Source organism: Ptychodera flava, chromosome 20 (assembly GCF_041260155.1).
Source record: "Ptychodera flava strain L36383 chromosome 20, AS_Pfla_20210202, whole genome shotgun sequence".
Classification (NCBI taxonomy): Eukaryota; Metazoa; Hemichordata; class Enteropneusta; family Ptychoderidae; genus Ptychodera; species Ptychodera flava.
In genome coordinates, this window is record NC_091947.1 from 15,547,748 (window position 1) to 15,572,398 (window position 24,651).

Below are 24,651 nucleotides of genomic sequence, written 5' to 3' on the forward strand. Positions count from 1 at the left end.
TCAATTTTCTTGAAGTAGAGATAGTAAGCTTTTAAATAACGTATGATGATGCTGTAAGATTTGGCTTTTTGTATTAAATTATTTTAATATTGTTATTGAAAAGGGGAAAATATTTTTTCAATATAAATATGACAATATTTCAGTAAAATGAATTTAAATATATTTTTGGATGTCTTTTTAGTATTCTACATGCAAATACCTTTCATTTGATATATCACTCGATAGTTTAAAAGTATTTTTCGAGTAGCGAATAATAAATATATAATATTATATTAATCGCATTTATGCAAATTGGGTACCCGTGGGACTTATGCAAATTAGGGGCTACGGCCGTTCTTGACAACTAAACGTTGTCTATTTTCTTCAAGTAGAGATAGTAAGCTTTCAAATGATGTATAATGTGGCTGTATGATGTGACTGTATGTGTTCAAATTTTTGAGATATTGTTATTCAAAAGGGTTAAATATTTTTTTCAGTATTAATATGAAAATATTTCAGTAAAACCATTTTAAATATCTTTTTGGATATCAATTTTGTATTCTATTTACATGCAAATACCTTTCATTTGATATATCACTCAATAGTTTAAAAGTATGTTTAGAGTAGTTAACAATGAATTTCCTAATTTTATATCACATTTACGCAAATTGGGTACCCATGTGAATTATGCAAATTAGGGGGTTATCGCCCTACTTGGCAGCTCCACATCGTCAATTAACTTGAAGTAGAGATAATAAGCTTTCAAATGATGTATGATGTGGCCGTATGTAAGGTGGGTACATTAAGTGTGAAAAATGGGTGTGTCTGCCGCTCGCCTATTAAGGTGTACTTTGAAATAGTGTTTGTGTCTCTTGTTTCGTCTGAGTGTCCTATCCCATGACCTTAATCTTGTAAGATGATTGTGAGAATGCCATGCAGTTATCTCAGATTTATGAAATATTGTCTCTGCTACCATGTATATTCAAAGTGATTGACATAAAACACATCGTTTAGTAAGTTGAGCATTCTATCACTCCTCATAAATACAAATAGGTTACACAATAGGGCAGGGCACAGCACTGTAGACTTCCCATAATTCATTGCGATTTGTATCCTCGGAGATACCTGAGTGAAGTCTACTATGTCTCCCATGTGTAGACAAATTCACAGACTATTTATCAAAATTTTGAAAACGTACTTTTATGCACACCTTTCTTCTCAATTCTCATTTTAAATAATTTGGAAAATTATGCATAATTGAGAGAGGAGATAGCATTTTTGTGAAATTTGCCAGAGATTGTGTCCTCAGCCATACAGAATAATGTGATGGAAAGTAGGGAGACTAGTTGCACCTGTTTTATAAAACAAAAGGATATTGATTTTTTGCAATGGAAGTGACAAAAGAAATTTGCATGCTAAGTTTTCTCAGAGAATGACCCCTTCAGTTCGTCATAACTTGCTGCCTAAAAAGTATGGCATTTGTAGTACCTGCAGAATGTGACTTTTATGGTTGTTTTCAAACTTTCACTGAAATATCTAAACGTACTTTTACTAGATATTATTTAAAAATTATTCTAATGCTGCACACTAGTGCTTACATGCAGAACTGAAAAAGTTTTTAGAAAAGTAACCTTCAAGGATACAAATCAAAGAGTATTGTGGGTAATTTATTGTACTGTGCAGGGTCTATAAGCTCCCACAGAGTAAGATTGCCAATGCAATTTTGACTGAAAATGACAGTTCAATGTTTATAGTATTTTTATTTGATAAAAATATTTGTTTTAGGACACTCTTCTTCATCATAGGAGGTATTGATGGCCAAGCTTGCTACAGGTACAGGTAGGGACAACTGTGCAGCAAAGCAAAAAGCCCCATTATTTGGTAAGGAATAAGTTTATGCATGCTCTAGGTTCACATTCAGGCTCATACAGCAGCTGCTGAGCCTGGAAACCAGCATGCATCACGCTAACCTGGTGATTCTTGACACACAAGTCATGATGGTTGCACCCTAAACAAAAATATATTAATGGGTTTTTATTTTCAAACTTTCAAGTTGTCTTAGTAACTTGGTAAATTTATCGATTTCAAATCTTGATCAAAGTAAAAAATTATCAATGCTGTGGCTGTGACAATCAATGACACACCTACAAGCATTGTTGGATTGCAATGTTGGTGACTTTACTGTCAAGAATCGAATTCTTACCATCGTGCAGTGACGTAATTGGGTATCAGTGAGCCCCATAGTGGCCCGCTGCACGAGCTAGTAAGATCAACAATTTGCTGGATATTACTCCAAACAAGTGACGCAAATAGCTGTCATACCCCCTTCTTGTAACTTTCACTGATAAATAAATTGCTGCAAAGCACCCCAAAAGAATCATATCATGACAAACATTGAGATATCCCAAGGACTCAACAGACAAAACGTAGCCCAAAATACTAATAATTGCTTTATTAAAGGGAAAGGTAAGTCATATAAGCAAAAAAATTACTGATTTTGATTTGTTGCATTTAATATCAAGGGTATCCCTGGGTAGTAACATCAAATGCAAAAGTCATCATACAAAAGAATTTTCTGACCAAAATTGAGAAATTATGCATTGTTTAAAATAGTCATCATGTGAGCAAAACTGAATGAGATTATTCCTCGAAGGCAGTGCAAACCAAATATGATTGCTAACAGTTTGAGAGAAGATTTTGAAGAAAATGAACCAAATAAATTCTCAAAATCTCTGCTTGTGCAAATATTGTGTGAATTGTGACATCTTTATAAGGTCATCCCTTAGAAGTTATGTATAGCATTACCAAGATGTAAGACTAATTAAGGGAACCTGTGTTTTGACACAATTGAGCGTTGTAGTTCCAAACTTTTCAATGAAAATTGCATTATCATTTGAATTTACTGAATGAGTCAAAGAGCAAAATATGGGCAAGAACTTTAATCAAATTTACTTATGCAAATGTTATGCTAATTTAATTAAACCCAAGTATCTGCATATAAATTTTGAAAGCTGTAAGACCAGCACTATCAAATCAGAACACTAGTTTCAAGAATTTGCATAATGTAAAATTTCGTCATTATTTGAACAAAACCAAATTATGCCTTTCAGAGTGACTTCCAGTAAAATCTGAAAGTTTCTGGGCTGCACTTTTAAGAATAAAATGAGAAGTTGACAGAGGACACAACATGCCAGTCAACCTACATGTTAAGAGCTGCACTTACAGCAAAGCTAAAATTCTAATAACAAACTTTAAGGGTTTCATAAGGTACTGTTAGTAAGAGTTAATAAAACGATCACATCATGTATTTTTGGTTCAAGTGAAGATTGTCCTGTCAAGCTGGGTTCACTCTTAATAAATGTATGCTAATAATCTTCAATTGATTTCTGAAAGAAAAGCTGGCTAGCAAAGCTGTCTTGATAAACTGCTGGGTTTTATTCTGATTGAAAATTATCTGTTAACACCAAGAAAACTAAAGTTATTGTGTTTAATAAAAGTAACCATCTTATGGAAGGAGTACAGTTATGCTCAACTATTACCTACAATGGAGTGGTTCTTGATTTGATTTGGTGAGAGAGGACTGTTACCTGGGTTTTTCATCACTCCAAATGATAAAATCAAAGCAATTTTCATGACCTTAAAGGCAATGAAAGCTCCTTAATAGCATTAGTCCCTGTTGATAGCTTAATTTCACATATGGATGTGAAATATGGAGAGACAATATGAACAACAAATGTTACCCTCTTAATGATGTTAGAATATCCTTTTATATATTTATTCTTGGAGTTTCAAAGTATGCCCCATTATAAAACCCATGCTACAGCATTGGCAAAGACTATGTTTGACTGAAAACAATTTACTAAGGTAATCACAAGGTTGAATTCTTATTGGTCTGATTAAATAAATAGCATATTGAGCTAATGCAGTGTTACTTCTGTTCGTGATAATCTATGTAAGAAATATCTTAACAGTGTATAAACAGTCTTGTAAAATACAGAAGAATAAGCTCAGAACATATGGACTATTTAACACTGATTTTGAATTTGAAAATTATCTGTTAGGTACCAAAACTTTAACTCTCTTTTAAACTCTCTTTTAACTCTTTCAAATGGCTGACAAAACTTAGACTTTCTGATCACATCTCATTATAAAAATAGAATTAGGTAGAAGGTCATCAATTCAAAAACCACCTGCAAATGAAAAGCTTTGGAAGTATTGTAAATTATCAGATGAAGAAAAATTCCAACATACAGCACCCATCATGAAATTCTTCTTTCTTCCGTAAGTTCTCTTCGTAGTTGTGTGACTGTCGTTTTGGTGATTGAGAAGTTCATTCACATCTTTAATTCTGACTTTACTTTCTCCGTCTAACAGCAGCACATACAACTTCTATGTAACTTTGAACTTTGTAATTTCCATTACCTCACTGCACTCCCTCAGTGTGCTATTGAGCAATAAAGTATAACAGTACTACATTATTATCATAACGGTTCCCCGGGCGGCCGTGACGATTTGGCTCACATTATCATCATTAATTGATTACTACCGCAACAGTAATTATGTATATTATGGAGCACAATAAATAGAATGCGGAAGGAAATAGTTCGTTTCAAAAAGTGTACTGTTCGAAAGTGATCTCCGTGCTAATCACTATTGGAAATGTGATGTCTGTTGTTCGATTCATAGTTTCTCGAGTCGGCACGTTACTGAGCTAATAAATCAAATTTTACATTAATAACTTGCGGTCCAATAGGGTTTGTCATTAACGTAATGATCCGACAATATTATGATTACTTATTCAGACAAGGAGAAATTCTGCTTGCATTTGTGATTGACTGTCATAACGACTGACTATCACACCATAGCTTTGATATCGTAATTGTGTAAATACGCAACCAAGTGCCTGCTTTCTAATGTGACTGACAAGTTTGATCCACGTCTGTTTTAAAGGTGCGTAGAGGTGTTTAAGATGTGTCTGTCACTTTGTTTCAATTTGATTTTCAGATATTAAAGCTTTCGAACGCATGTTTAAGCACTTTCAAAACTGTAGAACTATTAATTTTGCTCAGGAGTTCGATTAATCCGAATTCTGATTCAAGGAATATACCCTTTTTTGGGTCTTAGACTTTCTCGAAGATCCACATTTGAGCCCGCTGCCTGGAAAGAAGCCAGCTCGCGGCCTCAGGGCTATAGTTATGGCGCTTACAACAAATGTGACCATAGGAGATACGATACAGCAATAATGATAAAGTGGCATAGTTTTTGCACATATGTTTATACATATTATACATATATTTTATAGCTATAGTTTTTTTTGAATGAAAAAAAGAAAGGCATTAAAAGAAAGGCACAGAACATTGTCACAACATGTCACTGATCGAACTCATCTACTTCACTGCAAGGTTTACATGTTCCCATAACTTAAGGGAGATGTTATATCGCCAAGACGGTTCATTTGCGAGCGTTTATCTTTCGAAAACTGTCTACATTTAAATTTGTTATAAATTTTCTCTCGACATCGTAATAAGATTTTGGTGAACACTTGATGAATGTAAGTTCTGTACACAAAGATGTACAATTAAGTACTTGAATTGAAAATTAGCCAAACTAATATTGTAAAACATATTGTGTCCATTAAAAGAAGTATTCTTGAAGCATTTAGATCGATGATATCCATTTTACGGTGTTCATGATCGATCGAACTTGCATGACCCAAGAGTGCCTTTGTACCTGTATGTGATGGGTATTTCGAATAAATCGTTTCTGGTGCACCACGATGGAACAACCAGAGTCACCGTAAATACTATGCACTGATAATTAACTTCCAATTTAAAATCTACGCATTACTGATCATCAATCACGAAGATAAGCAAATAAGTATCCATCGTCAATCCATTTTATAGGGTAGGAAACCCATTTTTCGAGTCCGTCTAACATAAATTATGCGCATATTCGCTTATTTTCAGCCTCCTAATTTGCGCCTCGTCTGATGCCATCTTCATGCTGTAGAGTCTTCTCAACCTTGCACCGTTACTGAATGAGTTTTGACACCAGGGAAAGATGTCGAGGAAAAAAGCGTGCAAACGGAAGCAAACTTTATCCAAACATACAAGATTGCATCTTAATGTACAGTTGAGGCCGTTGGCGTGATATTGCCGAGCAGGCAAACTTGGAGTGCTCGCAGAGCAGCAAAAGATGATCACTCATGCAAGCTTTTTGCATTTGCTCAGGATGTAATTGCTGCACCAATTTGCTCACGAACGCACATTTAAGTAAACAGGTTTCGTGGTATCCTGTCCTTTCACGACATGATTTATTTTTTTATTAAATAATATGGTTTTTGAGGGTACGCCCTGAAACTTGCATCCCTAGATACGAATACGTGGCACTATTCATAACCGATTTCAGGATGAGTAAATATAAGTCAGCAAAACTTTTTCTGAGGTCTTTGTTCGCTTTATTCGAATAGGAATCAGCATTTGAAACTGAATTTGTGTAATTCTACCTACGTTATTATTTTTAACTGCACAAGCTACCAACTCGACCTTTGTTGTCTTCCGTTTATTTTTTAGTGACTGCGAAAGGAATGGTAAAAATCGACCGCAGAAGAATGTTAGAAGATAGTCGTGTCATTTAGACCCTGATAAAACTGCAGTCGTATGACATGAGTAAATGGAAGATAAAATTCGATTGAATGTATTCGATTTAAAATAGTGATCGTGTTAAAAAGAAAGCTTTGAAAGGTGAACATGATATGATTTGAAACTAATCGGAAGGCGTAATGTTAAGAAATGACAACAAAGGTATATTAGTTTGTATGCGAACAATGTCTGGAAACTCAACATGAAACTCTCAAACAAGAAACCCACATTTTTAACATTGGTTTATATAATAATCGTCCCGACACATATCCGAAACGAAACAAACACTATTGTGACACAAACAATTGGATAATAGTGTGGGGATCCTATGTCACATCTGAAACGAAACAAACACCAATGCAACACAAACTTTTGGATAGTAAGGTGAGGAGCCCCTTTCATATATTTCGATATAAAGTAATTGTTAGCTTTCAAAACTACACCCTTCTCGAAACACAAGTATTTAAAGAACAATGACGGGTGTGAAAGAAAGCTTACAGCGCTACCCTGAATAATTGAAGCTCGCCGATGAGTCTAAAATTAATAAGCTCGTATTATGACTATAAGAAAGCGCAATTTAGGTTTTAAGTTTCCAAGTATTTCACAGCCCGAAAGACAAATATCGTATTTAAGTTTCACATTCATGTAAATTGTAATTAACAAGGTACACATACTCATCATAATTGTATTTTACTTCTTTCGCGAATAACTTCATGGAATGTCAGCAATGCTACTCTGACCTTCACAAGTTACCTACTTTGAAGGGATATGCAATAATCGATGTAATGTTCAAAAAAAGTAACATATAAATAAAGATAAAATACAAAGTATCCAACGCTCATACGATGCATGATTTCGGAAAAACAGCCAACTAATATCCAAATCTATGTTTTAACACCAAAGGGACTTTGCCGTCTCGGACGCTGCCGCAGCCCGAGAGCCTCCAGAGCCGAACTTTTGATAAAACAACAGTTACAGCCATAGTATCTGATAGAAGAAGGCGCTTATGACTCCTCGTCACACGAAAGAGGTTTTTACTTATTTAATTTGATGGAGGCTGTTCATGGAATTTTTTTCTGTTTTCGTGTTCCCCTTTTGGCTGCGAACGAATGTGCACTTGAACCTAGAATTTGAAACTTAGGAAGTACAATATGTTTTAGTATAAAATGTATGAGCATAAGAACAAATACAAAGATGAAAGACGTTCTATAACCGTAGATCTTACATGCAAAGCACAGGGGACACGTGCTTGTTGTTTATTTGTGTCTGTTTGTTTGTTTGTTTGTGTGTATGTTTGTGTTTGTTTGTTATTTTTAATAAAATAACAGCGAAAAGCTGTTTTGTTAATATTTGTCAATAAAGAGCAGTTATTTGTTTATTTGTTTATTTATTTATTTATTTATTTGTTTGTTTGTTTGTTTGTTTGTTGATACGTATTTCCGATGGTTAGGGTTAGGGTTAGGCTTAAGTTAGGGTTAGGGTTAGGGTTAGGCTTAAGTTAGGGTTAGGGTTAGGCTTAGGCTTGTTCACTCCCTCTATATATTGAGGGCAGTTTATTTGTTTATTTGTTTATTTATTTATTTATTTATTTTTTGTTTGTTTATTTGTTTGTTGATACGTATTTCCGATGGTTAGGGTTAGGGTTAGGCTTAAGTTAGGGTTAGGGTTAGGGTTAGGGTTAGGCTTAAGTTAGGGTTAGGCTTAGGCTTAGGCTTATTCACTCCCTCTATATATTGAGAGCAGTTTATTTGTTATTTGTTTATTTATTTATTTATTATTTATTATTTTTATTTGTTTGTTTGTTTGTTTGTTTGTTTGTTGATACGTATTCCGATGGTTAGGGTGAGGCTTAAGTTAGGGTTAGGGTTAGGCTTAAGTTAGGGTTAGGGTTAGGGTTAGACTTATTCACTCCCTCAATATATAGAGGGAGTGAATAAGCCTAACCCTAACCCTAACCCTAACTTAAGCCTAACCCTAACCCTAACCATCGGAAATACGTATCAACAAACAAACAAACAAACAAATAAATAAATAAACAAACAAATAACAAATAAACTGCTCTTTATTGACAAATATTAACAAAACAGCTTTTCGCTGTTATTTTATTAAAAATAACAAATAAACAAACACAAACATACACACAAACAAACAAACACACAAATAAACAACAAGCATGTGTCCCCTGTGTGCAAAGCAGTACTCAATGCACAGCTGGTCACAGGCAAGGCAAGGTATTCAAGAGCTAGTGACTCCCTCTCTGCTGTGATTGAAATAGTTTGGTCGTATATATATATATATATATATATATATATATATATATATATATATATATATATATATATATATATATATATATATATATATATATATATATATATATATATATATATAATAGCTGTTTTCAATGAATAAGATGGAGGGATTGTTTAGCTATCATACAACCTATATGGTATACTTAGCATTGTTGTTGTTATCTTATGCTTGAAAATTAAGTTTTAAGTGTAGAAATCCATTTTTAGCTCACGTTTCCGCACCATGGGCTAATGTCACAGCGATGTCTGTGTGTCTGTGTGTCTGTCTGTGTGGTCGATGTCTCAAAAACGGCTCATCAGATCAGAGTCAAATCTGATACACAGATTAACTTTGCAAATGGCAAGAATTGGTTAGTTTTCTGTGAGTGTGGCTTGCTCACTTTTTGCTCATTTGCATAATAAATGATTTTAGAAAAAAATGATATACATTGATAACGACTGCACACAATTGGATGAGATTTGCTACAAAATGTGATCACACCAAGATATATCAGCCTTGGAAAGATATTAAGGGTATCATGAAAGATAATTGCTAATTTACATATTTAATGAATTTTTCTAATCAGGGAGATAATCTGAATTGACTCGATCAAAATTGACTAAACTTGTATGTATATTGAGGGTACTATGATTTAACATTATTAAAAGTAGCATTTATACTTCAGCAAATTCCTAATTTGCATATTTAATGAACTTTTCTGATTGGGGATATTTATCTGAAATGACAAGACCAAAGTTGACGAAACTTGCTATGTGCATTAAAGATATAATTATACAACATTAGTGAAAGTCATTTAAGATTTGTACTTCAACCAATTTGCATATTTAATGAACCTTCCTAATTAGGGATACATATACTTGAATTTACTTGATCGAAGGTTGCAAAACGTGCTATGTACCTTGATGATTATACCAGGTTGTAACAATATTGAAACTCATTTCGCATTTTCATGTCAGCTAATTTATAATTTGCTTATCTCTAATGAGCTTTTACAGTTTGGCATATATAGCTTGAAGGACTTGACCAAAGGGAATTACACTTGCTATATAAGTAATAAAGTAAAGATACAATGACAGCAGTAAAAGAAATTATTTTAATTTCAGCTAACAATATATTTGAGTACTTAATGACTTTAGAATTAATATTTGGCGAATATTGTTCATTATAAAAATAATCGTAATCATACCAATCCATAATCCAATAATACTAGGTCAAAATTTGTAAGACAATAGTTGTAAACATAGACACAAAACAGCACAGAACAGACAGTAAATAGACAGTACACAAACAAAGTCAAAGTCATGAAAGAAAGATATATGGATCATAATACTTTCAATCAAGTTGCAAACACGTGGCAAAGGTTCAAATTTACACATAACTGCAATATATAATGAAACACGTGAGTATTTCATTTTCAGTTCATATCTGGTAACCAATGTCATCGCCTTTATATAGGCTGTATTGATGAACCAAATAGGTAGGTCGAGAAACAATCTACTTAAAATCAGATGTAGGGAATGGTGACGTGTATTCTGACAACACCTCAGAATACACGTTGCCGTTCCCTACAACTAATTTTAATCAGACTGGTCAAGAAATGTATTAGATACAAAGAAGCTAGATACTTAACGGTTATTTTCTGAAAATTTGTTTGATACCCTAGTGTTTATACTTTCTAGTTTTGTTTCAGTATGTACATTTTTCCTTCTCATTTTTTATCACAACAAAACGGGTTAAACACAGCTTTTAAGGTTCCTTGACTGTACCATGCATATGAATGCAACTTGGTTTTATTTTATTAGCTCCGCTGTCAGCGACGCGGAGCTTATCAAATAGGTTGATTTTCCGTCGTCGTCCGTCGTCGTCGTCCGTCGTCCATCGTCGTCCGTCAACAATTGCCTTCTCCTCTGAAACCGCAAGTCCAATTGCTTTGAAATTTTATATGCAGTTCACTTGGGATGACCTCACTTAAGTTTGTTCAAATTGCGGTGAAATTTGCATATTTGTATTTTTGGGCATTTTTTGCCGTTTTTGGTAAAAAATCTTCTCCTCTGAAACCGCTTGTCCGATTGCTTTAAAATTTAATATGCAGTTTACTTAGGGTGACTTCAGTCAGATTTGTTGAAATTGTGGTGAAATTTACATATTTGTATTTTTAAGGCAATTTTTGTCATTTTGGTAAAAAAAATCTTTAAAATCTTCTTCTTCAAAACTAACAGTCAGATAGCTTTGATATTTAGTACATATATCCCTAGGGATGATCTATTTCAGATTTGTTCAAATTGTGCAGAAATATTGAAAATTGCATTTTTAAGGCAATTTTTGCCATTTTTGGTCAAAAAATGTATTTCTCAAAAAGTACTCAACTGATAGTTTTGAAATTTGGTATACAGGTTTCTATAGATGAACTAAATTTTATCTTTTAAAATTATGATGAAATCTGCGATTTTTATTTTTTGGGCAATTGTTGCCATTTTTGGTCAGAAAATTTTATTCTCAAAAACTACTCATCAGATAGCTTTGGTTGACATGTTCTTAGGTATTGTCCGATGTGATATATTCAAAGTATGATGAAATCTTCAATGTGTATTTTTGCAGCTATTTTAGCCACTTTTTTCTAGCCACTGCATTGAGCTATAAAAAATTCCCACCTTCTTCATCAACATGTGTCAAAATAGTTATTTCTCTACATAAACACGCGGAGCTATATCGGCCGCTAGGTCGCTTGTATATAAATGATATTCTATATAGTCTTTTTTTATCTTTGACAAAAGTCATACGGGTCTTAATACAGCTGACAAACTCAAGAAAACCTTTGTAGCCCCATTTACCTGTATGCCACCGTTTGATCTGTCCCATATGAGTACAACTCAAGAAAAATCACCAAAAGGCATGTTTCATTTTCAGGTAAATATTTAATTGTATTGTTACAATTATCAACATTTTTACACAGCATTTTATTTACATAGAATTCTACAGTTACACTTTATATTCTAGTTATATAAAAGGATGATAGAGAAACCTTGTTATTGTTAAAACATGTATCACGGGCAAGGCCTTATTATTTATTTATTTATTTATTTATTTATTTATTTATTTATTTATTTATTTATTTGTGTTTTAAATGCTGTGTAGAAGTTATAACTATGCACACTTCTTTCGTATGTGCAATAAAATAAACTTTTATCGAAAAGAAATAATTTACGTAGTTGTGATGTGAAATAAAAAAACCAATCGGAATATATTGAAATGGTTGATAGGGCAGGTTTACCTTTTACACACTGTCTGTCTGATTTGTTATCTGACGAGTCATTAGACATCAAATCAGGTCCAATAATCGTTATCATTCAAGGTAACTAAGAAAGTTACCAGGTCCAAGGAACATATTGAGAATGACAAAGGCAACAAATAACGTGACTTTGAAATACATCCACATTAAAGCAAGTCTCTCTGTCACTACATTTTAAAGATTCAGATTGCCTTTACACATTCAGCGCAAATAATTTTTGGTGAGTAGTGTGGCCACGTGTCTGATAATGAGACATGGGCTTGCCATGAATCACGTTAGAGAAAACCATTTATGTTCAACTGTTAAATTTTAAAAAAAATACAGTGACCCCTCCCCAAAATGTTTCTAAAAATAAGGTGACCCCCCCCCCCTTTTTCGATTCCGAAATTTAAGTGACCCCTCTGATTGCCGCCCCAGGCCGTAAAAACTGAACGGTCCCTTAGTTCATTAATCATACAGATATCAATGAGCGCCTCTTGGCCTTTGTAACAGTGTGGGACACCGTCATCGTCGATCGCATTTCACATGCAAGGGCCATAACTTCCTTACTGAATAAATGGACTTTCAGATCCTCAATAGACGGGGTCAAAGAATCTGAAATGCAGACGAAATAAACTTGAGTTAGGAAATCTAAACTATTGTTTGAGTGACGCTAAATAAAAATAAGTCCATAAATTAAAGGGCTATAGATTATATATTTACACCTGGTAAATATTTGTAATTCAAAATAATATTAATTTCGAATGGCTGAAAATAATCGTTTTTAGAACAATGATATAAATATTCTGTAATAGGTGAGCAGTTTGCAGTATTGATAACGTTCCGTAGTTGACATTATTTGACATCAGCCATTATACAATGCAAGATCCGAGGTACATGAATATTCCACATTGATTAAGGGTCATTAGCATAGAATTTTAATACCGAAACAATGCTCATTAAGGTAATCTGCACATTTGAATATCATTATACCTCGGATCTTGCACTAATAGTCTGCCATAGGGGCAGTTTACCTGTCCCCACAGTTGAGGATTGGGAAAGGGTGTCTTGATCTCTGCACAGGGTTTTTGTTGCTATTGACTTTGTAATTTCTTGCCAATAAAGATGTACACTACCAATCTTTTGGTGTCTCGGTCTTATGTTAGTTAGCACTAGTTTTGCAAAGATTCATTTTCTCCTCAGTTCACTGTGTGTCGTGTATTGTCTGTTGACAAACTTATGCGAAGTTTTATCACTGTGTTGCGTCTATTATCACAGGAAACTCTGACTGAATAACACTAAACAAATAAAATGAAATAGAAAAAAAGAAAGAAAGAAACAATAAAGTAAACAAAACCAAACAAGCAAACAAACAAACACGACTGACGGATCAATTGTGAGACTAAAAACGGTCAAGAAAAAATTGGCAGAATAAACAAAAACAAATAAGTAAACAAAAACAAATAAGTAAACAGGCGAATAAACAAACGACTGACGGATCAACTGTGAGACTTCCACGGAACAGACTAGATTCACCTTGCTATTGGCATGTCCTCATCGTTTGTTTTCTTGTTTACTTGTTTGTTTTTGTTAACTTATTTGTTTCATTTATTCTGTTTTCTCTTTTTTACAGTTTTTTCTATTTTTTTATTTCACTACTTGTTTATTGTTATTCAGTCAGAGTTCCCTGTGCTATAATCTCCTGCGTTTGATTGCCTAATGCGCCAAATCAAGCAAGGAAGTGTAAGCATAGACTCTCGAGAAAATCGGTTTTTTCGTGGGTCCATTTTTAGGTGTAGGGCCAAAGTTATTAATCTGAGGACGCTGTCGCCAGATTATCGCCGGATTGACTTTGACAAAGTCAACAACGAACCCAATAGCAAGGGTATAACAGTTATGACAGACAAGTAAACTGCCCAATGCTCAAACCGACATTTCGGATTTTACGCGCATGCTAATGACTACCATCTTGTGCACTATCCATCCTAGACTCTCTCGCCCATGGCCTGCTTCACCTCTGACCATAATACCGCCCTCAGAGGGTGAGCCGAGCTTCGCTCGGCTCAGCGAGCCGGCGAAGCCAAGTTCCGCTGTAACACGGCTGGCTCAGTGAGCGTCGCTTGTTAGAAAGACCGTTGAGGGCGCATAACTGTGGTAGCCAACGAAGGGACTGTGAGAGAGTCTGTATCCATCCAAGTTCAGCGCAGCCTCCGTCACAGTATACGGTACAGCGGTGCGACCGTGAACGATTCCAACCAAAGAGATAGTGAAGGTTAGTTTCCTGTGAGAATTAGTTCAATAATCTGATTTATTACATTAATCCATGTTTTTATTTAAAAATGCTACAAGGAAAACACGCTGTAGTAATGTACGTACATGGAAACAATAGGCCAAAGTGCGATTCGTCTTCTTACCCCACAACACGTCGAAATATCTGAAATATTGGAAATTTATCTGAAATGCAATTTGTAAGAGTAATTGACTGCTGCATGCTGTTTCAATATCAAATCGGGAAGTACGTGCCTTGCCCCTTGTAATTTTTTGGCAGCTGTATCCGGGTTGACTAAACTCTGGCCGTCCTGTGTACGCGACCAACATCCAGGTAACACTAACATACCTATTAGTGTCCATTTTAGTCCGAAGTCCAGAGCAGCTGTGCGTAGATTGTATTCATAATCATTAATTTCATATTAACTTCGCTGTATATTCGTGGTAGGCCCGGAATCGAAGTGTAAGGGAGTCGTCATAATTTACGGATTGGAGAGGGTGGTGCTGCTATGGTGGAGGAATTTCATTGACTCCAAAATTTCGAGTAACGCCCACAGCTGAATTCAAAGTCACAACAAAATATAGATACATGCACTCAGATACAGGGGTATAAAAGCTCACACTATAACCAGAATCCAACCATATAGTATTGCTTAATTTGGATGGTATCATTATATCATATGATATTGGTAGGGTTTTCGCTTGGATATCTGACAGGAGAGAATTTGAAAGTAGGAGAGAGGTTGAGGGGGAGTGTGTCAGAGGGGTGTCCCCTGTCTTGTGCTGAAAATTTTGAGAAATTGGTGTGTACAGTACAATGGTGCAGTCTGGTGCAATCGGAGAGGTGAACTTCAATTTGTTTTTTACTAAGTATAAAAGCTTGGGAAAATGACATAGGGCAATCCTGGTCCAAAGGGGAGGGCATGAGAGGGCTTATATAGAAAGTTTTGAGACATTGATGTGTGCAATATTGTGCAATCTGAGAGGTATTTGAATTTATTTTGCACAAGGTAAAACTGTTTGAAAATGACATTAAACACTGATATTTTAATAGCACTTTTGCATGATCAGTGTTTCAAACAATGAAACAATGACAACTCATTTTGTAGCTGTTTAAAAACAGTTCTCAGTGTGCATGATATAGCAGATCAATGAATAAGCAGGAATGGCAAATCTACATTTTGTTGTGTCTTGTGCAAAATTTCACATTTATATACATGATATTAGTTGACCAAAGAGCCAGAGACAATATTTTTCTTAATCCACTATTTATTTGTTTGCCAGTTTGCAATTTTACATCCGTAGAAATGACTTTACTATCCGTACAATTTCTCCAGCTGCCGGTTTCTAATGAAATTCCTGTTAATATTATATGGTATGACTATATCAAAATGGTGAGCTTGAGTCAATAAAAATATTTGTTTCTGTCATAATAAAGGATGAAATCACTAATTCAGTTTTGTCCTAGATCCTGTACACTTATAATGGTATCTGCTGAGAGCAGTCCTCTATGACATCTTTATATTTAACACTTATAAGAGTGAACCATACTTTATCAGATAATCATTTGTATGCACAGAATGCATTTTATTTATAGTCCCCAGGACTTTTTTGGTTTGGGTTCCGTCCATCCGTCCGTCCACGCAGATATCTCGAACATGTCTGAGCCAATTTCTTTCAAACTTGGTACAAGGATAATACACTATGGCATACATATGCACGTCCATTGTTTTTGGTGTGGCATGCACATAATTAGTGCTAATTTGCATAATTAGTGATTTTTGAAAAAAAGAGCTCTGTTTCTTAAGAGACTGCACCAAGTTTTATGAAACTTTGTACACATGTTGGTCACACACAGCTCTAATAGCACATACATGTAGACATTTGTCAGTATTTTGTCAATTAATTGCTAATTTGCATCAATTATGGACTTTCATAATTCTACTAATATTTCAATAAATATTGACTCAAATTTAATGAAACTTCTTACAGATGTATACATACCACAGCTTATCTTTACACAAGGTATTTGGCAGGATCATGTCAATTAATAGCTAATTTGCATATTTGATGATGTCAAGAAATACCCACTCAAAGTTGAATGAAACATGGTACAGATGTTGATATACCAGAGCTGTAACAGTAATGCAAATACAGTAAGCAGGATCAGGTCATTTAATAGCTAATTTGCATATTCAATGAATTTTCATAATTCCAATTATATGTAAAGAAACACTGATTCAAATTTGATGAAACTTGGTACAGATATTCAAATACCAAAGTTGTAACTGTGTGCAAAATCATTGTGCAGGATCATATCATGAAATTGCTAATTTGCATATTTTATTAATTTCTGTAATTAAGGAAATATGTCTAGAAATACCACAGCAAATTTGATGAAACTTGGTACAGATGTTGATCTCAAAGTGTTGTATGAGCAAACAAAGAAATTCAGCACTACTTTGTGAATTAATAGCTAATTTACATATTTAATGAACTTTCCTACTTAGTGTGCTGTGTCCAGAAATATTGCATGTGATGAAACTCGCTACAGATGTTGATCCCCCATTGTTGTTGTTGCATGCAAAGACATTAATTATATCATGTCAATTAATTGCATATTTGCATATTTGTGAATTTTCATTATTAGGCTGATACGTCAAGAAATACTCTATCAGAGTTGTTGAAATTTGGTGTAGATGTTGAGCTCATATTGATTTAACTATGTAGTACATTTATCAGTATCATGTTTATTAATTTCTAATTTGCATATTTAATGACTTTTCCTTATTAGCTCCCATATATGCATATGTATATATGCAAATGGGAGGTATTCTTATAAGGTGGCAAAATGGCATCTGTGTGTATGTATGTAAGTATGTATGTGTGTCTGTTAGTCCGTCCAGATCAAAAACACCTAAACCGCAATGGCTGCCGTCATAGTATTTGGTGTACAGGTGCACCTAGGGGTGGAGATGTGGATTTGTTAAAACGAACATGTCAGTGCCAAAAATATGCAGATGAGGGGGGGAAAGAAAAATCCTGCAAATGGCTAAAACTCAGTAAGCATTGGTCAGATTGGGTTGAAACTTAGTATGCAGATTTGTTTAGGTATCCTAAATTATGTGTGCACAAATTAGGGTGAAATTTGCATGTTTGTATTTTTAGGGTATTTTTTTTCATTTTTAGTCAAAAAATCATGTTCTCTGAAATCGCTCGTCTGATCGCTCTGAAAGTTAATATTCATGTTCCTCAGGATGACCTCAGTCTAGTTTGTACAAATTGTGTTGATATTATCATATTTGTAATTTTAGGGCAATTTTCCCAATTTTTGGTCAAAATTTTTTTATCCAAAAAGTACTGATCTGATAGCTTTGATATTTGGTATACAGGTATCTAAGATTTATCTCGATATAATGTATTAAAGTTTTTTTATTTTTGGGTCAATTTTTGCCTGTTTTGGTCAAAAATGTTTTTCTCCTAAAACTACTGATCTGGTAGCTTTGATATTTAGTGTACAGGTTCCTAGGGTTTATGTTAATAAGATATATTGAAATTAGGATGAAATCTGCTATTTTGTATTTTGGGGCAATTTTTGTCATTTTTGGTCAAAAAATTTGTTTCTCAAAATTTACCAGTCTGATTGCTTTGATATTTAGTAAACGGGTTCCTAGGATTTATGTTAATATGATGTATTGAAATTAGGTTGAAATCTGGAATTTTGAATTTTTGGGGCAACTTTGTGAAACTGTCAATTTTACAGGGATATCTTTCATTTTGTATTTCAAGATTGTTTACAATAATTTTATACCTACTGGAACTAAGAGTATATAATGTGGTGATTTAATAAGCATTTGATACGGTAAACTGTATTTGGTGTTGAAATAGGTAAAAAAATCATTAGAAAACATAGCTGAGGTGACTTTAGAAGGTTCAATGTTCAATGTTTAAGAGTATCAAGGTTGTAAATACTTAACACACTTCCTGTCATCTGGTCATTGTATATCTCATGCAAAGATGGTTAAACAAAGGATGGACCATTTGATATCTTGGGGGGGGGGGGGGTCTTGGAAGATTTTGAAAAAAATCCAAACAAATGTCAATAAAAAAATCAGCCAGAGAAGGTTTGACAAAAAGAAAAGGTGGAAAAGGGGGAAAAAGAATGTACAATGGATCAGATAAAAAGAGAATGTACCTCATCAATCTTTATCAAATGGTCCACCCCTGTGTACTTTTGCAGGCAATTAACCATGCAATGTATATTAGTCAAGTTAGGTAATAATAATAATAATAATAATAATAATAATAATAATGGGTTCTTATATAGCGCACATATCCACAAGTACATGTGATCAAGTCGCTTAACAATTATTGTTACCCTGGTCACTGGACCTACTGTTACCACTCAACACCTGGGGAGCAAACAACAGCTCACATGTGCAGCCAATAAGTGCAGCAGAGCTAAACGCACACATAACAACCTCTGTCCTACCAGGTACCCATCACTCCTGGGTGGGAGAAACAATGAGGAATAAAGTGCCCTGCTCAAGGACACAACATCATAGCCATGCCGGGGCTCGAACTCGCCATCCTTTGATCGTGAGTCCACTACTCTAGCCTCTGGCTCATGATACCTCCTCAAGGAGGTAAGGAAAGGATTTGAAAGGAATAGTCAAGTTCACCACAGTTAAATTTCTTAACTTTATCTCTTGTGTCATCATCCTTGTGTAATTGGTTAAGTTTGTATGTTGTTCCAGATGTGGATGCACCAGTTGTTCTGGAAGAAAACAATGTTTACTTTTCCCTGTAGGGTTTCTGAGTTAATGATTGTATGTTGAAATCTCTCCATGTATCTGGTGTATGGGCAAATTGTAAACATTGGTTGCATGTTATGTATTTCAGTCTATGTCAAATATTGTAAATGAAAAATCAAGAACAGTTTGCTGTGTGCTTGTAAAAGATAACATATTTGTCAATACATAAACTGCCTTGCAGATTGATTGTCTTAAAAATTATCACAGAAGTAGAAAAGGAAAACAAACTAATCAAATTGCTGTAACAAATTCACCCTGAGTGCCTGTTCGCCTATATTTAACTATTTTATCATTACATTCAGCTGTTTGTTATATCTTTATCACTCTCCATGGGCCAAGGCACACTTGAGGGCCAATGTCATCACTCTGTGCCAGTCTGTGTATGTCAGTCTGTCTGTATGTATGTCCATGTTTCATACAATTGTTGGCTTGCTTTGATAACTATATGGGAGCGAACAGTGACATTGCCACTATTTTTAGTGTGATACGTCCAGAAATAGTGCATCAAATTTTACAAGCGACCTAGCGGCCGATATAGCTCCGCTGTGTTTATGTAGAGAATAACTATTTTTGACACATGTTGATGAAGAAGATGGAAAATCTTTGATAGCTCAATGCAGTGGCCAGAGAAAAGTGGCTAAAATAAGCTGCAAAAATATACATTGAAGATTTCATCATACTTTGAATTTATCACATTGGATCATCCTTAAGAACATGTCAACCAAAGCTATCTGATGAGTAGATTTGTGAGAATAAAATTTTCTGACCAAAAATGGCAACAATTGCCCCCAAAAATAAAAATTGCAGATTTCATCATAATTTTAAAAGATAAAATTTAGTTCATCTATAGAAACCTGTATACCAAATTTCAAAGCTGTTACACCAGTACTTTTTGAGAAACACATTTTTTGACCAAAATGGAAAAATTACCCCAAAAATTCAAAATTGCAGATTTCATCATTATGGCAATAAATATCATTAAGATCATCTGTAGAAACCTGTGCACCAAATTTCAAAATTATCAGATGAGTAGTTTTGGAAATACACATTTTTTAACCAAAAATGGCAAAATTGCCCCAACAATACAAAATTACAGATATTAACAGGAACTCAATATATAACTAAGTTCATCTGTAAAAACCTGTATATCGAATTTCAAAGCTATCAGACCAGTAGTTTTTGAGAAATACATTTTTGACCAAAATGGCAAAACTTGCCCCAAAAATACAAAATTGTAGATTTCATCATAAGTTAAATAAATATCATTTAGCTCATCTATAGGAACCTGTATACCAAATTTCAAAGCTATCAGATGAATAGTTTTGGAAATACGCATTTTTTGACCAAAAGTGGCAAAAATTGCCCCCAAAATACAGAATTACAGATTTCATCAGAAATTCAATATATACAACTAAGTTCATCTGTAGAAACCTGTTTACCAAATTTCAAAACAATCAGACCAGTACTTTTGAGAAATACATTTTTTGACCAAAAATGGCAAAAATTGCCTTAAAAATGCACATATTTCTGCACAATTTGAACAAATCTGAAATAGATCATTCCTTGGGACCTATGTACCAAATATTAAAGCTATCTGACTGGTAGTTCTAAAGAAGAAGATTTTTAAAGATTTTCTTACCAAAAACGACAAAAATTGCCTTAAAAATACAAATATGTAAATTTCACCATGATTTGAACAAATCTGACTGAAGTCACCCTAAGTAAACTGCATATCAAATTTCAAAGCAATTGGACATGCGGTTTCAGAGAAGACGATTTTTTTACCAAAAACAGCAAAAAATACCCAAAAATTCAAATATGCAAATTTACTACGATTTGAACAAACTGAAGTGATGTCACCCCAAGTGAACTGCATATCAAAATTCAAAGCAATCGGATTTGCAGTTTCAGAGAAGAAGGCAATTGTTGACGGATGAACGGACGACGACGGACGACGACGACGGACGACGACGACGGACGACGACGGAGAATCAGCCTATTTGATAAGCTCCGCGTCGCTGACAGCGGAGCTAATAAAACATGGTGCAGATATTGATCTTTCCAGTAGTGTAAAACTGAAAAGTGCATCCTGTTGATAAATCATTAATTGACTTATTTAATGACCTTTTGTGATTAGTGTGGCAGTCCAAATTGGCTAAACAGGGAAACAGCATTCGTAATTAGAGATCTATATTGTGAATGACTGCACTATATCTGTTGAAACTTGCTGCAGATGTTGATCATACAAAGATTTACCAGTCCAGAAAGGCGTTTTAATTTTAGCAGTATCAATAGCTAATTATAGGAAACTTGTCTTTTCTGTATTGAACATGAGGACATATTGGGTTGACATCTGGTGTTCTGACCTTTTAGTCCCCACGGACACCGTCCGGGGGGACTTATAGGTTTGGTCATGTCCGTGCGTGCGTCCGTGCGTGCGTCCGTCCGTCCGTGCGTCCGTCCGTTCACGCAGATATCTCAGAGACGCCTGGAGCGATTTCGTTCAAACTTGGTACAAGGATAGTACCATACCTCATACAGATGCACGTCGATTTGTTTCGCAATGCGATCAAATTTGGCCGTGGTAGAGGACTTTTTAGTTTTCACCTCCATAGACTCCCATGTATAAGGCAGACCATAGACTCCCATGTATAAGGCAGACCATAGACTCCCATGTATAAGGCAGTCCATAGACTCCCATGTATAAGGCAGTCCATAGACTCCCATGTATAAGGAAGTCCATAGACTCCCATGTATAAGGCAGTCCATAGACTCCCATGTATAAGCCAGTACATAGGCTCCCATGTATAAGGCCAAGATAAATAAAAATTTAGTTTCTCATCGTATTCATATTGCAAAAAGGATGCAGTGACACAGTTTTTAGTCCCCACAGATAAAGTCCAGGGGGCTCATAGATTGGGTCATGTCAGTCCGTGAGTCCATCCGTTCACGCAGATATCTCAGACACTTTGACAAAATGTCATGTGACCTTGGTGACCTTTGACCTCGAATATACATATTTGTCCATAACCTCAGTAACCACAAGTGGTAAACCTTTCACATATGGTATGATGGGACACCCTATGACGCCACATATTGTACCTCATTAATTATGTGCATATCTAATTTTGAGCGAGCCAATAGAGCTAGAGGTCTGATTTTTGGTATATATGGATAACTTAGCAATACAATTTTTTTGACAAAATGTCACGTGACCTTGGTGACCTATAACCTCAAATATACATATTTGTCCATAACTCAGTAATCACTAATGCTACACCCTTCATATTTGGTATGATGGGACACCTTATGACGCCACATATTGTACCTCATTAATTATGTGCATATCTAATTTTGAGCGAGCCAATAGAGCCAGTGGTCTGATTTTTGGTATATAGGGATAACTTAGCAATACAATTTTTTTGACAAAATGTCAAGTGATCTCAATGACCTTTGACCTCAAATATACATATTTGTGCATAACTCAGTAACCACAAGTGCAACACTCCTCATATTTCGTATGATGGGACACCTTATGACGCCACATATTGTACCTCATTAATTATGTGCATATGTAATTTTGAGCGAGCCAAAAGAGCTAGAGGTGTGATTTTTGGTATATAGGGATAACTTAGCAATACAATTATTTTGAAAAAATGTAATGTGACCTCAATGACCTTTGACCTCAAATATACATATTTGTCCAAAACTCAGTAACCACAAATGCTACACCCTTCATATTTGGTATGATGGGACACCTTATGACGCCACATATTGTACCTCATTAATTATGCACATATCTAATTTTGAGTGAGCGAATAGAGCTAGAGGTCTGATTTTTGGTATATAGGGATAACTTAGCAATACAATTTTTTTGACAAAATGTCACGTGACCTTTGTGACCTTTGACCTCAAATATACATATTTGTCCATAACTCAGTAACCACAAGTGCTACACCCTTCATATATGGTATGATGGGACACCTTATGACGCCACATATTGTTCCTCATTAATTATGTGCATATCTAATTTTGAGCGAGCCAATAGAGCTAGAGGTCTGATTTTTGGTATGTAGGGATAACTTAGCAATACAATTTTTTTGACAAAATGTCACGTGACCTCGGTGACCTTTGACCCCAAATATACATATTTGTCCATAACTCAGGAACCACAAGTGCTACACCCTTCATATTTGGTATGATGGGACACCTTATGACGCCACATATTGTACCTCATTCATTATGTGCATATCTAATTTTGAACAAGCCAATAGAGGTAAATGTATGATTTTTAGTATATAGGGATAGACTATAGGATAGAAATTTTTTGACAAAATGTCATGTGACCTCGATAACCTTTTACCTAAAATACACGATTATGTCAATAAATAAGTAACCACAAGTGCTATGTCCTTTATATTTAGTAGGATGGGAGACCTTATGACAACACATGCTTTACCTCATTAATTATGCCCATATATAATTGTGGGCAAGCCAATAGAGCTAGAGGTCTGAATATATGGATTAATTAGCAATACAATGTTTTTTTTCAAAATGTCACGTGACCTTGATGACCTTTGACCTTGAATATGCATATATATGCATAACTCAGTAATCACAAGTTCTTTACGCTTCAATTTTGATAGGATAATAGACCTTAAGATGTCACATCTTGTACCTCATTTATTATGCACATATGTATTTCTTGGCTGGCCAATACAGCTAGAGGTTTGATCTTTTTTCCCGATTTAGAACCATAACTTAGACATGCCTCATGTGTTTCAAATTGGGAACAATGACATAGACCTATGTGTCCATAGATCTGAACATATACACTTAGTGATACTTCTTAATGACCTCATTTCCCTGCCCCCTCAAGACTAATACTCCTATTACAAGTGGGGACTATGTCATTGTCAATGACTTGTTGTGTCAAGAGCCATTACTCAAAAATGCTGGACCAGTTTCTTGCATATAAGTTGTCAATCGGAATTTCAACATTTAAAAGGCCAGGGTTACCTAATTCTGTCCAACTTTGTAAAAGGACATAACCCTATGCCACTACTTGTCTACAATCCAATCCAGTATGGGCATCAGTCACAGGCAGGGCTTTGGTACTTGCATTCCTTGTTTCATGTGCATCATATCGACTTCAATTTTTAGCTCATATTTGGTTTTGTATACCAAAAAGAGCTTATATGATGAGTCGATGGGGTCTGTATGTCTGTATATTTGTGGGTATGTATGTGCGGATGTATGTCCATCACACACAAAGGCTCCCACACCGCTAGAGCTACCATCTCAGTATTTGGTGTACAGGTAGATGCAGGGGTTGAGATGTGAATTTGTTCAAATGAACACGTCAGTG

General features: G+C 34.9%; 1 protein-coding gene across 1 annotated transcript in view; it reads left to right on the plus strand.

The window, feature by feature from the left end:
• The first annotated feature begins 14,387 nt into the window (after window positions 1-14,387).
• The window catches only part of LOC139120699 (uncharacterized), a 52,892-nt gene continuing 42,628 nt past the window's right edge, over window positions 14,388-24,651 (plus strand). Inside the window, exon 1 of the mRNA XM_070685234.1 lies at window positions 14,388-14,473. The gene's annotated coding sequence lies outside the window, so the exon portion shown is untranslated. The remainder of the gene's footprint in view (window positions 14,474-24,651) is intronic.